This window comes from Lissotriton helveticus, chromosome 7, assembly GCF_964261635.1.
Source record: "Lissotriton helveticus chromosome 7, aLisHel1.1, whole genome shotgun sequence".
NCBI classification, from domain to species: Eukaryota; Metazoa; Chordata; class Amphibia; order Caudata; family Salamandridae; genus Lissotriton; species Lissotriton helveticus.
The window spans coordinates 1,892,868,983-1,892,884,190 of record NC_136068.1 but is presented as its reverse complement, the minus strand read 5'-3'; the positions used below and the strand labels follow the sequence as shown (position 1 = coordinate 1,892,884,190).

The 15,208-nt window shown below is 40.3% G+C and overlaps 1 pseudogene across 1 annotated transcript in view; it reads left to right on the top strand.

Annotated features, from left to right (window-relative positions):
* Positions 1-14,633, top strand: part of LOC144770858 (epidermal differentiation-specific protein pseudogene) — a 49,640-nt pseudogene extending 35,007 nt beyond the window's left edge. Inside the window, exon 2 of the transcript XR_013599055.1 lies at positions 13,582-14,633. The product of XR_013599055.1 is annotated as an epidermal differentiation-specific protein pseudogene (transcript). The remainder of the gene's footprint in view (positions 1-13,581) is intronic.
* Positions 14,634-15,208: the final 575 nt, after the last annotated feature.

The window sequence follows — 15,208 nt, the reverse complement described above, 5'->3', positions numbered from 1 at the left end:
GTAGTTCATCTTCTTTGAAGAAGTGAAACATTTGTTTTACTGCATTCATTACTGGGAATATAACCCATGAATAGAACACCTCTGTCTGAAGAGATTCATGTGCCTCCACTACAAACACTGCTCTACCACCTCTTGGTGTTAGGCCATATTTTATAAGTTTTAGAGTGATGGCTCTCCTTAAATTTGGTGGGATCTGTATAACTCCCGCCTCAGTTTCATTAAAACCTGTAAGGTTAGCCGCTGCTGTACCGTTTTTCGACGACAACATCACAGTGTTTGTCCATTGCTTGAAAAATGCATCGCAAGTTTCAAGGGAACAAAGATAAGGTGCACAATATTTTGGAACACTGTATCCTACAACGTTGAACAAACCAAACAGCTAATATTTTCGTCCTACTCAGCTACGGCGGATATTAGCCCTACCCACTCCAGACATCTTATGGAGTAGGTAACAAGACAAAATATCGAATTCAAAATATAGAATTACCAAAATATCGAAGTCAAAATATCGAATGGACAGAACATAGTGGTGAAAAATATCGAATTGAAGGTAAGTGATATAATATTGTTTTTTTAAAATGTAGAAAGTCAAAATATCAAAGTATATAATATAGGTATTAAAATATATCAAATTTTTAATAATATCGAATTTTTTAAAGTGTTTTGTATGTAAGTATATAAGTGAAAAGTGTATATTATTTTTGTAATTTATTTTAAGTAATGGATTTTATGTTATTTAATTTTTGCGTAATTTAATTCTGTAGTGGGTTGTGGGTTTATGGGGGAATAGGGTGGGAAGTAATTTAATTATATTAAATTAAAAATTAATTTTTAGAAATGACTTATTATTTTTAATTTAATTTTGCGTAGCGGGTTGTGGGTTTATAGGGGAATAGGGTGGGAAGTAATTTAATTGTAATTAAATAAATATTTGTATTTATTTATTGGTATTCATTTTGAATTAATTGTTCATTAATGTTTTAATTGATAATTAATTGTTATTAATTGATTAATTGATAATTATGTTAATGTTATTAATGTATTTTCTGTAGCGGGTTTTGGGTTTATAGGGGAATAGGGTGGGAAGTAATTTAATTATAATTAAGTAAATAATTTCTATGTATTTATTTGTATTGATTTTTTATTTATTGTTAATTAATTGGTAATTGGTAATTAATTTTTATTAATTGGCAATTAATATGTATTGATTTATTAATTGATAATTACGATAATTGTATCAATTTATTTTCTGTAGCGGATTGTGTGTTTATAGGGGAATAGGGTAGAAAGTAATTTAATTGTAATTAATCACATATTAAAAATTGTTTTGTGTATTGATAATTAATTTACTGTTAATTCATTATCAATTGGCATTAATGTTTATTATTAATTAGTATTTGTTATTGAAAAATAATTAGTTAATAGGTAATTAATTTTAATAACTAATATTTATTTGTATTTATAATTGAATACTTATTACATAATATTAAATTGGGAATTACTTTTAATTCATGTTTTATTGGTATTGATATTTAATTTATTTGTATTAATATATTAAATCATTACTTTCCTTACTGTTAAATTCACTAGAGTGGGAACAGTAATTTTTACCCCTTAGCTATCCAACACTCTCCCTACTGTTGCACTCTCTGGAGTGGGAATAGTATTTTTTACCCCTACGCTATCCAACACTTTTCCTACTGTTGCACTCACGGGAGTAGGAATAGTAATTTCTACCCCTACGCTATCCAACGCTTTCCCTACTGTTGCACTCTCTGGAGTGGGAATAGTCATTTTCACCCTCCCGCTATTTAACGCTTTCCCTACTTTTGCACTCACTGGAGTGGGAATAGTAATTTTTACCCTCCCGTTATCCAATGCTTTCCCTACTGTTGCCCTCACTGGAGTGAGAATAATAATTTTTACCCTCCCGCTATCTAACGCTTTCCCTACTGTTGCACTCTCTGGAGTGGGAATGGTAATTTTTACCCCTACGCAATCCAACGCTTACCCTACTGTTGCACTCTCTGGAGTGGGAATAGTAATTTTTACCCCTACGCTATCCAACGCTTTCCCTACTGTTGCACTCTCTGGAGTGGGAATAGTAATTTTTACTCTCCTGCTATCCAACGCTTTCCCTAATGTTGCACTCTCTGTTGTGGGAATAGTATTTTTTACCCCTACGCTATCCAACACTTTTCCTACTGTTGCACTCACGGGAGTGGGAATAGTAATTTCTACCCCTACGCTATCCAACGCTTTCCCTACTGTTGCACTCTCTGGAGTGGGAATAGTAATTTTTACACTCCCGCTATCCAACGCTTTCCCTACTGTTGCACTCTCTGGAGAGGGAATAGTAATTTTTACTCTCCTGCTATCCAACGCTTTCCCTACTGTTGCACCCTCTGGAGTGGGAATAGTATTTTTTACCCCTACGTTATCCAACACTTTTCCTACTGTTGCACTCACGGGAGTGGGAATAGTAATTTCTACCTCTACGCTATCCAACGCTTTCCCTACTGTTTCAGTCTCTGGAGTGGGAATAGTAATTTTTACCCTCCCGCTATCCAACGCTTTCCCTATATTGCACTCACTGGAGTGGGAATAGTAATTTCTACCCCTACGCTATCCAACACTTTCCCTACTGTTGCACACTCTGGAGTGAGACTAGTAATTTTTACCCTCCCGCTATTTAACGCTTTCCCTACTTTTGCACTCACTGGAGTGGGAATAGTAATTTTTACCCTCCCGTTATCCAATGCTTTCCCTACTGTTGCCCTCACTGGAGTGAGAATAGTAATTTTTACCCTCCCGCTATCCAACGCTTTCCCTACTGTTGCACTCTCTGGAGTGTGAATAGTAATTTTTACCCCTACGCAATCCAACGCTTACCCTACTGTTGCACTCTCTGGAGTGGGAATAGTAATTTTTACCCTTATGCTATCAAACGCTTTCCCTACTGTTGCACTCTCTGGAGAAGGAATAGTAATTTTTACTCTCCTGCTATCCAACGCTTTCCATACTGTTACACTCACTGGAGTGGGAATAGTAATTTTTACCCCTAAGCTATCCAACGCTTTCCCTACTGTTGTACTCACTGGAGTGGGAATAGTCATTTTTACTCCTACGCTATCCAACGTTTTCCCTACTGTTGCGCTCACTGGAGTGGTAATAGTAAATGTTACCCTCCCGTTATCCTACGGTAAAAATATTGTATATTTGTTATTAATATTATGTTAATATATATATGTATTAAAAAATAAAACAGTATGTTTTTTTACTTAAATTAATTATATAATGATTTTAAGGTTACTTAAGTATTTTAAGTATGTTTTAGTTAGTTATATTTATTAGTTCATTAATTTTAAATACATTTTAAGACATTTAAAAACATTCTATATTTTTACATATTTTTTAAAACAATATTTTTGATTCAATATTTTTGTACTTACCTGTTTGTAGAGAGGAATTCGCTATTTTTGCATACTACATTTTTTCTTCGATGTTTTGGTAATTCTATATTTGTGTGTACGCTACTATGTCAGTGATCAATGGAGTATTATGAGTGGGGGTCTCTGAAAAAAGCACGAGTGAGTTACTTCAGTATCTAGCTTTAAATTACTGCCTTACCAAACCGTCAGGCGCCATGTAGTGTAGTTCCTATATCCCTGATAGGCTCTGCGCTTTGGAATAATATACACTATAGTTTTAGCATAGGACTAAGGTCAGTATGCCCTTATCAAATATAATAAACTTAATTACTTTTGTGTGCCAGCTAACTCAGTGGTCACTAGAAACTTATTGCCTGAACAAGAAGGGAATAGTCTCTGACAACTGCATAAACATGACAACTTCGTTTCCCTTAGAATCGGAACAGTTCTTAGAGTTGTGGAAATAACAATAGATTACAGTTTCACTCAGTCAATCGTGGATGTATAGATTCTGCATAGTTACACAGAAATAACAGATGGGTGTTTCAATAAAAGGATTTATTGAACAGTCTTAGTTCTCGTGTAAGAGTTATGAGCTGTTACAATCGTTTGCCAGTATGCAGGATATTAGATGTAACGCAACGGGGAGAAAACATTGCGGCCGGCTGATCGCGGGTTGCGGGTGTTTTCGGAGTGGCGATGCTGCATACGAGCACAGGCAGGAGTCTTTTCAGAGCGCTTCTGCTCCTTCTCTTTCTCTTACCGGTTGGACTGTGAGGCAGTGTTGCAGGGGTTACGGTTGACGGTACTGCAGGAGGCGTCTCCCGCGGCATCTCCCGCCACGTCTTCTCCCCCGCGGGGGGAGGAAACTGCACCGAGGCATCGAGGTGCGGCTGCGCCGGCTTCAGAGCCCGGAGGGTAGTCTCAGCAAATTTGGAAAAATCCGGCTTGTAATACGGGGGTTCTCTGAAGGAGGCATCTCTTGCTGTGTTATCTAGTTTCAAAACGCTGTAAACGCTGAAACACTAAACCGCTGAGGCTCGAGAGGTAGAGCCAGCGAGCAACATTTCAGGTGAGAGAGGGCACGCAGCCACAGAGTTGCAGGACAGCGGGTGAGGCGGGTGAGGCTGTAGGGTATAAGGACTCTGGCTCCTTCTCTTTTCTCGTGAACGCAGCGGTAATTACAGCACCAGTACATGGTATAAGACCTAGAGGCACATTGTATGAGGTGCATGGCGGCGGAGGGTGTAGATAGCCCTCGATGTGAGGACAGACCTAATGAGCTTGTGAAGGTAGTGGGGGTGGAGGAGTGTGGTCTGGGCTTAGTCGAGCCCTCGAAGCTAGCTGGCTGGGGTAGAGCGGCACATGAACTTGGGATGGGGCGCCGTGCGGCAGCAAGAGTTAGCTACAAAGGCAAAGGTGGGACTGGCAGGGGTACTGAATTAGGGTCTGCTTTTGATAAGAGTAATTTATCGACTAACAAACCCAAGGAATGGTGGTTCTTTCAACTCCAATGAGGAGTGTGGGGGTTTGTTAGAGCACAAGCAACTTGCAGACATAGCGAGATCTGTAGTGTCTGGTTATAAACTGAGAAGTGCGGCAAAACCGATAGTAGCTCCGGACACTATCAGAGCACAAGGGGAGGAGAAGGCTTGCACCCCCAGTAAGGGGAAAAATAAAAATTCACGTGAAGTGTATCTCAAGAAATCTATCAAGAAAGGAATTGTTATATATAGCAGCAAGAAACCAAACATTTTGGAAAAAAAATCAAAATTACGCCTTCACTTAATTCTTTTTTCAAGGTTATTCCATAAACCTTAGCATTAAAGCCCAACTTGCTAGATTTAGCAGATTCAGCAGATTCTGTAAAGCGGGCTTCAGAAGACGAGGGGTCTAGGGCTAGCCCCAGTTCCGCACCGACAGATACCATTGTTATAGACTGGTCTGGTGTTTTAAGTCCTAACCGATATCAGCTCCTTACGACGAATATGGAGGGGGACGACCCAGTGGATACAAGTAACATGCCGGCAGTGCAATGATCTGAGCAAGGACCTGAGGTGTTAAATGAGATGACTCTGTCGGAACCGAACTCAGAAGCTGCAAAGGAGCTTTTTTCCTCAGATCTGACTAGAGAAGAAAACTCAGATATAGCAATAATTGCCCTTTTGAAGAAGCTGGATTTAGACATGCATAAGGGGTTTGAGGAGTCTAAGGCTATTCAAGAGAATATACGTGCTTCATGTTCCTCATTGGAGGCTAAATTTAGCGAGATGAGCTCACGTTTGGTAGTCTTAGAGGTGGAAGCTAAGAAACTCCAAGACTCTGTTGCAGACAACTGTAGAGAGATTGAGGATATTAAGTTCAGAGAAAGGGCGCAGGAAGAGCGAATGGAGAGACTCGAAAATATGCAGCGGCTTAACAACTTAAAGATATTGAAATTGCCAGAAGGAAAAGAAGGGTCTGACATTAAGAAATTTGTAGCTCATCTGTTAAAATCTGAGCTGGAGCTGGTAGAGGACGAAGAAACGATCTATGCAGATATACAGAGGGTTCATCGAGATCCTTTTAGCCTAAATGCTAACCGCACCAAGCCAAGAAAAGTCTTGATACATTTTTTTGACATTTAGCTTAAAAGAAAAAATCTTGTCAGTCGCCTTGAAGAAGAAGAATCTCTTGCTTGACGGGGTAAAAATTGAGGTGAGGTCTGATTTGTCACCAGTCACAGCTAACAGGCAGTGGGAGCTAGGTAAACGCATAGAACCACTTAGGGCTTTGGGAGCCACAGTTCAGTTAAAATTTCCAGCCTTTTTGAAAGTGATGTGGCAGAACAAGATGCACAACTTTCGGTTAGTTGAGGAGGTCGATGCGTTTATTGAGCAATGTCAAGATATGGCATGCCCGGCATGCTGCTGCCGTATAAGATAAGCTTTTATATAGAGTTTACTATTAGCCTGTGCTCATTGGTACATATATTGTGATAAAATTACGTTGCACCGCCACGACAAAAAAAACACCCACTCGGCCGAGGCCAGAGGGAGGATGGTAGGGTTTTCCATGGGAGAGGGGGGTTGGAGTGGTTGGGGGAGTAGGGATGTTAGGGGGGAGGGAAGGGGTGGGAAAAAGGGGAAAAAAGTCCTAAGAAGCTTAGCGACCACCAAAGTATGTGACAGGTGTTTTTTTTAGAGATCAATATGAGCGGGGCTAGTACAGAGAATTTAAAAATGTTGTCATGGAATGTTAACGGATTACGTACAAAATCTAGGAGACGATTAATATTAAAATATTTAGAGGATTCAAAGGCCCATATTATAATTTTGCAAGAGACGCATTTGACCTCAATGGAGTGCAAGGAGGTCATGCAGGCTCAAAGGTGGGTTGCACATGGATTCTGCACTCCGCAGACTATAGTTACAAAGGCTGTAGCTGTCTTCGTTAGAAATGGGGTTCAATTTTGTTTAGAAAAGTTCTCATCAGATCCAAAAGGTGGATTGCTCATCTTAAGTGCAAGAATTGATTCTGAGCTATTAACTATAGTTTGATATTATGGCCCAAATCTTGATGAAGTAGACCCTCTGGACACTCTGGCTAGAGAACTGCTAGGATCTACTGGTAAAATTATAATGGCTGGAGATTTTAATGCAGTTTTGGATTTCAAATTAGATAGATCTGTCAACTCACGTGGGCTCATGAATCCCAAAATGTCTAATTGCTAATGACTCGGTTTGGGCTGTGTGATATCTGGAGGCTTAAATATGGAAAACAGTTAGGGTTTACATACTATAATAAGAAATATATGCACAAATCTCGGATCGATTATGTGTTGTTGGATTTAAGGTTAAAAGACTCAGTTACAGCAGTGGGGCATGTAGGCGTTCATATTTCCGACCACTCGGCCATTACACTTAATATTAAAATAAAAGCATCTGTGGCAGAAACAATTTGGAGGCTGGATCGTACAGTACTTTTAGATCAAGATTACCTTCAAATTATTAGTTCAGAGTTAGGGGTTTTCTTGGATGCAAATTTAGGCACTGCAAGGATAGAGATAGTATGGGAGACTTGTAAAGCCTTTTTGAGGGGCAGATTGGGAGCACAGGGAGCAAAAAAACGAAGAATGTACTTTAAAAAAATTACGGATTTGGAAATCAGTATTCGAGAAGCAGAGGCTAGCATTAATTCCTGTGAAGGCAAGAGGGAAGAGCAGTTGTTGAATGATCTGGAGATGTTAAAATTGGAATTAACAGCAATTATTAATCATAGAACTAGAGAGAAATGGGAATCCAGTCAAATGACCCATTTTAGTTATAGTGAAGGTTGCGGAAAGCTACTGGCTTGGAGGGCCAAGAAAGACTCGGTGCGTAATTTTATTAAAGAACTGAATCTGCCAGGTATGAGTGAGTCCATTACTGAGAGCAAGGGTATTGCAGACGCGTTCTTCAAGTACTTTTCAAACGTCTATAAGGATGATTTAAATCCTGGTACTGTGCAAATAGCAAAATGGCTGAGGCTGGTGGATCCGCTTCCAACCGAGTTAAAACAGGCATTGAATGGAGAGATACTTTCAACCGAGGTAGAAAAGGCTATAAGATCAGCTAAGAGTGGGAAGGCTCCTGGGCCTGATGGCTTACCAGTTGAGGTCTACAAAGTATTTATGGAAAGTATCCTGCCTGTATTGGTCCAGTTATTTAATGACTTTTTCTGAGGTAAGGCGGGTCTGCCAGATTCGTGGAATGAGGCAACTATTGTCTTAATTGCAAAAACTGGCAAACCATCAAGTGATCCTAACTCTTATAGGCCTATCTCGCTGCTAAATTGCGACTATAAAATATTTGCAAAGATAATGGCGGATAGGCTCAGTCTGGCTATTCCCAAACTAGTGCAGGAAGATCAGAAAGGCTTTATTAAAGGTAGGTTCCTTAAGGAATTCACTTTCACTTTAATAGATATAATAGATATGGCCTCGACACATAAACTTCCACTAGCAGTAATAGCACTAGACGCCGCTAAGGCATTCGACCGAGTTAACTGGATTTTTTTAAAGGCACTTTTGATTCATTTAGACCTGGGTCCATATTTTACCAACACACTTTTGTCACTGTATAATTCTCCCACTTCCAGAGTACTGATCAATGGGATTCTAACTAACTTGATTAAAGTAATGCGGGGCACCAGGCAGGGATGCCCCTTGTCCCCTTTACTGTTTGACCTCTATATAGAGCCTCTGGCCTGTAGGATTAGGGGCTCAGATAAGATCCTCCCTTTCTCGGTAGAAGCATGGTCCAGGAAAATAGGTCTATATGCTGACGATATCATAATCTATACGTCTAATCTTCAGCAGACACTGGAAAATATATCAGAAATAACTAAAGAATTTGGAGCTGTCTCAAGGTACAAAATCAACGAAGATAAAACGGAAATCATGAGCTGGAATTTAGATCCTGGCCCTATAAAATGCAAATCAGAAATGAGATATCTGGGGGTTAGGATTACTCAGAACCTGGATGACCTTGCAAAAATTAATTTTGTAAGAATTAAAAGAGAAATAGGAGGAATGCTTCGTGGATGGAGTCATCTGCTTCTTAATTTATATGGTCGTACACATTTGATAAAAATGATGGTGCTTCCAAAACTAACTTTTTTATTTGAGACAATCCCTCTTGCATTTAAAGGAGAATGGTTTAAGAAGCTTCAGAGTGAGGTTATTACATTTATTTGGGCCGCAAAAGGATCTTGTCTCTCGTGGACTAAGATAAGATGAAAACTGAGCAAAGGAGGGCTATCAGCCCCGGATTTTCAGTTATATTGTTGGGCCTTTCAGTTAAAAATTTTTAGAATTCTTTTGAACTCTCCATCGACTACGGCTATTGGTGTACTGTTGGCAGCTATGCTAAGAAGCTGCCAATATAAGGAAGTTGGTATTTTATATAAATTCGCGGATCCAAAGTATTTCAAAAAAGTGCGTCTCAAGGTTTTGCAGGGAGCAGCGGAACTTTGGTACCGTATCAGGAGGCTATTAAAAATCCCACACTATGGTTATTATACTTCCATCTGGGACAACCCTGGTTCTCCTGCATGGACTAAAGACACTCTGGCTATTCCTCTTAGATCAGCAGGGGTAGAAATGTGGGGGCATCTTTTTCTAAATGGAAAGTTGGTTGGGTGGAGTCAGGGAGCGGCTATTTGGGGGCAAGCCATATCGAAGTTTAAGTATCTTCAAATATATAGTTGGGTCGGCAAGGTTGAAAGCGTTGTGGTACTTCAAAATGAACTGGAAGAGACGATCTACTCAAGTCAAGTGTATAAAAAGGAAGTGGGACTCTGGTATTGGTCAATGCTGGAGACGGCGGACGGCCAGTTCTTATTGCCAGAAACGCTGTGGAGAGATTGCTTGCCGGACATCGCATCTGACACTCAATGGCAAGTAACTATGGCTATCTTGTATAAAGTTGTCAAACCCGCAAATTTAAGGCGAAATCATCTCTTTACACTCCACAGAGCATATTGGTCCCCACATAGACTTTCAAAGTTCAAGCCTGGAGGGCTGGTGGAATGCCCTAAGTGCAGAAGTCCCAATGAGAAGGATACTCACATGTTCGTGGAGTGTCCAAATATTAAAGCATTCTGGGAGGAAGTAAGTGGCTGTTTATCCCAAGCTATTGACCATATTATTGAGGTAAGCCCTGAACTCATTATAACTGGAAGGCTGAATTTGCAGATAAATAGTTTGGATGATAAAGTTAAACTTGTATTTTATGGGATACTTTTGGCGCGTAGAGAGATATGTAAACTGTGGGTGTCCCCGTACTCCCCCGGGATTTTAGACTGGTTGCGAGCTATGAGATTCACAGCTAAAATGGATACTATGGGTCCGACAAAAGATAAATGTAAATTCTGGGAATTATTTTTGGCACATTTTGGGTGAAAAGTTTGTTGTTTGGGCAAGGCATAGCTAGTTTTTGTAAACATTTCAGTCCAATGATTAAGGTCTTGGCCTATCTTGCCGGTGGGGTTTTCAACGTGACGGTGGGGTCAATCTATGCACCGATCTCTCACAAAGGGTGGCATACGTAGAGAGGTGGTCGTTGAATGGCCCTACTTGTGTGGTTGGAAACGGCCGCGGAATATAAGATAAAAAACCCATGGGCGGTACCGTCTGGTCAGAAATGGGTGGCGTAAAGGCTAATGAGGACTAAAAAAAAAAGATGTACAGCACAAGCAGTAAAAATAAGGAATACCACAATAGCATTATCTTTTAGCTATGACATATATACATAAATAAATAACAAAGGGTAAAACGTGAATACTCATCTGGTGCTTCTAAATAGTTCTACCCACGTGTACCTAACCTATGTGTAGTATGAGGTAAGAAGTAGGTGTTGCCTTCTATAGTCTAGTTTAGCTATAGTTGATATGCCTAGAGTTTTAGTAAGCCAAGAGTCCCTTTAGGTTCTATTCTGCTCCATACCTTGAATGAGAGAGGTTGAAATCTCTTTCTGGATCTTGAATTCTAAACATTCCACAAGGGGAGTCAGAACACTGGAAGCTGGAATCTCTGCGAGGAGGATGACAGCATCTGGTCAGTGCGTCTGGCGGGAACTCCTTCTGAACTTGCTGTGGCGAGCCATATCGAGCTGTATAGCCGAGCCGTGGTTTGCCATGGTAAGCCAAGGTATTTATATACCTGGAAGGTGTCTAGGAATGCCAGCATTGACGTAAAGTCGGGCAGAGAAACACGTCATGAACGAACCCCTAAGGAATAGATGTTCGTGCATAATAACTGAGTTCTTGGCGAAATCAATAAATCCCAATGGCTTAAGGGCCTGATTTCTAAGATCTCATTGTGACGTGGGATAGACGGATGTAGGTGACAAATGCCTAAATAAGGACCACTATTCTATACCTAAGTAAGGACAATGGGAGTTGTGCCTATAAAAGGGCATGCGTCGGGAAACCTATGTACGGGTATCTAAACAGAATTCAACAGCATTAAACTATATTTTGAAAATAATGGATTTTTCTATCTGCTGAGTGATATTGTAGATCTGGATACTTGAGGGAGAGAGGTGAAGGGAGATGGCAGAACCACTTGAAAAGCACATTCTCAAAAAAAACACCAGTAGGAGTTGATGGGGTGATCCAAAAGTGATACATGTCAAACACCCTAGCAGTGTTAGTTTCCTTAATGATCAGGTAATAGCAGCAGTCTGCAAAGTCCAAAAAGGGGCAGTTATCGGCGATGTGGCGTGCACAAGGTAAGTGGTTTCATTTCTTTTTTTAATTAATTTTTCCAATCCCGTCATCAGTCGACTTCTGGCCCGCCCTTTCCTGCCCCCACCCGGCCTCACACTCTCACCGCTCTTACCTGTGACGGCCACGCCTGGGTTCAAAAGATGTCTTTCGCCTTCCATTACTCCAGCGATAGTTGCAGAAAGAGGGAAAGAGATCCAAGGACAAACTAGCCAATATGACCTGTTGGGGGTAATAAGGGCGTGACCTGGAACTAGAAGCCTGACTGAGCTTATCAGGCAGTGACAAAACAAATACACTGATCCAGGCAGACTGACAAGCATGCGAATACAACACAAGCATACAAAATGCGGTGCTATTAGGGAAACACTTATTTTAGGCCTATAGCTACAGTTCTACAAACGTAAGATATGTAAATCATTCTAGACATGTCGCAGCCTGTCAGAGGCTGATCTTTCTGAAATTAATGCAGGATGTAGGGGACGGATGCAGACTTTTTTCTTCCGGCAAGTGGCTGAGGCCCTGGAATATTCATTGATCCAATTATTGCTTCTTTCAAGAAGCAGGCTGACCAGCAGAATTTTACTGAAACTAATGGGATAAACAAACAGTTTCTCACTTCTTCATTGCAGCATTTCTTGATTCCAACCAGGCAAAAAGCAACCTGATATAGTGGGATGTGTAGGGAAATTGCAGAAGAATGAGCAAATCAGCGACATAATGTAGGGGAGAGTCAGGCGATGAGGTACACATGGCTTCCAACTACCTCAAACGGCACCCACCACCCTGGAGCTAGGCATACATATTAAACACCCTGGTATGTGGCATCCAATCCACCAATTTTCACACACACACATGCTGGACATATACATCTAGCACTCTGAGATAAGTGCGTAATGGCAGACTTCACAGATTTACCAGCAGAGCCACTAAGCATCCTCCCCACTAAACTTAGAGGGATGCAGCAAAAACACCATGAAAGCAATCAGGTGCCATCAGCTACATTTCTTTGTGGCCTGGCAGAAAGAGCGGTAGTCTCTTTTGGAAGTTAATGATGTAGGGTGAACCCCTCTCCCCAGTTGAGCAATACAAACAAATCAATGTAACTACATTGCAATGATCCCAGTGCAAAAGTCAACTGAGTGGAAAAACATACGTTGGATCAGAAGGAGAGCACAGTGATACTTCACCAGTGACATCTGCCCCACACATTTTAAGGAACACGTTTGTGCCAGTAATGTTTGGCATCTCTTCAGTTTTTAAAGAATAATTTTGATTAGTCTGAACACCAGCTAAAATCTGGCTAACATACTTGAACTGGGTTTTGTCTTTGCCTTAACTAGATTCTATTCACAATCTACCTTTCAATCTTGTTGTAGTCTTTGTTCCCAACCTGAGATTGAGTTACTATACTTTCAAACTGAAATATTTGTTCTCTTTTCATCCAATGTAGTTTTATTGAAAAACACAATTTATTACATTGCTCCTCAAAACTCAATTCTCATTTTCTTCTGTGCTGAGTAAAAGAAGTGAAGACAGAGACATTTTATGATTCTTTGAACTAGTTTTGCTATTTTTGTGTTATGATAGGTGGCAGCATATTTGTTGTTACAGTCGAACAGCAAAATGATTTTGGCCCATCTAGTCACTTTCTAACTCTTCTAAAACGTATTCTGATATTCATACTTAATTCACCCTGAAGAAATGCAGCTGAAACTGGTGCCCTTCAATTATTGGGAAATGAATCTGATATTCAAAAAAACATTTTTTACAACATACAGCAGCATACAGCAGCATATATCCTTCATAGTGATAAAAGCTTTCATTTGAGAAGACAATTTGTAAATTTGCATAAACCCCTGCTTCATGTACTTCCACTGAGTAGCTTTGTTTTGTGTTACAGGGTCAAATAAGGGACTACATTGAAAACTCCACAGCTGATGACCATGGACTCAATCACTGTCTATGAACACTTTGACTTCCAGGGAGCCCATAGGACCTTTACTGCAGATGTTCCAAATCGGTTAAATGAATACTTCAATGACTGTATCTCCTCTGTGAAGATTGTTGGGCAGCCTTGGATCCTGTATGAGCATGTAGACTATCGGGGATGGTGCATAGCCTTAGAGGAGGGCGAACACTCAAAGCTTAGAGAGAATGATAGGGTATCTTCTCTTAAACTGATCAATGATGACCTGAGCAATCCCAAGATCACAGTCTACGAGCATATCAATGAGGGGGGTAATGTGCAAGTGCTGACTCAAGAGACCAACCTAACGTTTGGAGCCATGAATGATACAATATCCTCCCACAGAGTCCAGAGTGGAGCATGGCTTCTCTACGAGCATCCAAATAGAGGTGGGAAGTACATTGTAGCAAGGGCTGGCGAATATTTTGCAACGTATATTAGTATTGGTTTTAATGATAAAGTCCCCCATGTGTATCCTCTGCAGGCTGGGATAGCCTCTGTGACAGACACAATTCTATGGGACAAGAAGAAGGTAGAGAGTGAAAGGAACAATCAGATAGATCGGTATTTTTTTAACCAACGACACAAGCATCGAGCAGCAGTTCACCGCCACTTCCACCAATGAGTTTGAAAAATTTGTCTCCCATAGCTTTGAATTTAGCAATGAGACAACAGTCAAGGTGGGAACCTCATTTACATTATTTGGTGTGGTCAGTATTGATGCAGAGCTGTCCAACACCTTCACAGTGACGAAAGGTAAGACTGAGTCATCCACCACAAAGAAAAAGGCAGAGTTAAGCATGCCGGTGACGGCACCACCACGTACAAAAGTCACTGTCAATTTCATGTGCAATGAGGTCACAATCTCAGTGCCGGTGGAGCTGAAAATTGTTCGGGGCAGTAAAACTGACATCGAAATTGGAACATACCGTTGTGAGTCTGGTACAGAAATCTACATTGAGCTGCGGTCCCTTCCCATAAATTGATCATGACTTAACATTTCTTAGATATTCTTTGCATGATCATGATTGTGATTTGCTAATAAATGAGAAACCTGGGAAGTATCCTTTCATTTATAGCTGCCATTTCCCTGAACATTGCTTAAAAAATCAGTCGTAGGTACCAGGCATGGATCCTGTGACCAACCTCTTCCGATTTCTACCTTGAAGAAATGACAAAAGGATATGACACCTGAGTTGTCAATATTTGGTTATGGGACACTGAATGGCCAAACATTTAACATAAAAAACAGTTTTCATTCTTTCATATGTTTATGATTGTGAGAGGTAAACACATTACCTAAAACTAGTCAAATGAATAATGTCTATAAATGTTTGTGCCACAAAGGTCCCATAAGAAACCCGAAGGTGCAGGCTTCATTAGCATCATGTATGTGCTAAAGTATACGTTAATCCATATATATGCATATTTAATGCCTGTACTGAATTTTATTTTAATTTTCTATTTTTCCTATTTAACTATTTGCTTTATTTTCAATGCTGCTAAACTTGATACATGTAGGCTTTCTATGATCTCATTAGAAGCCTGGCCCATTAGCTGA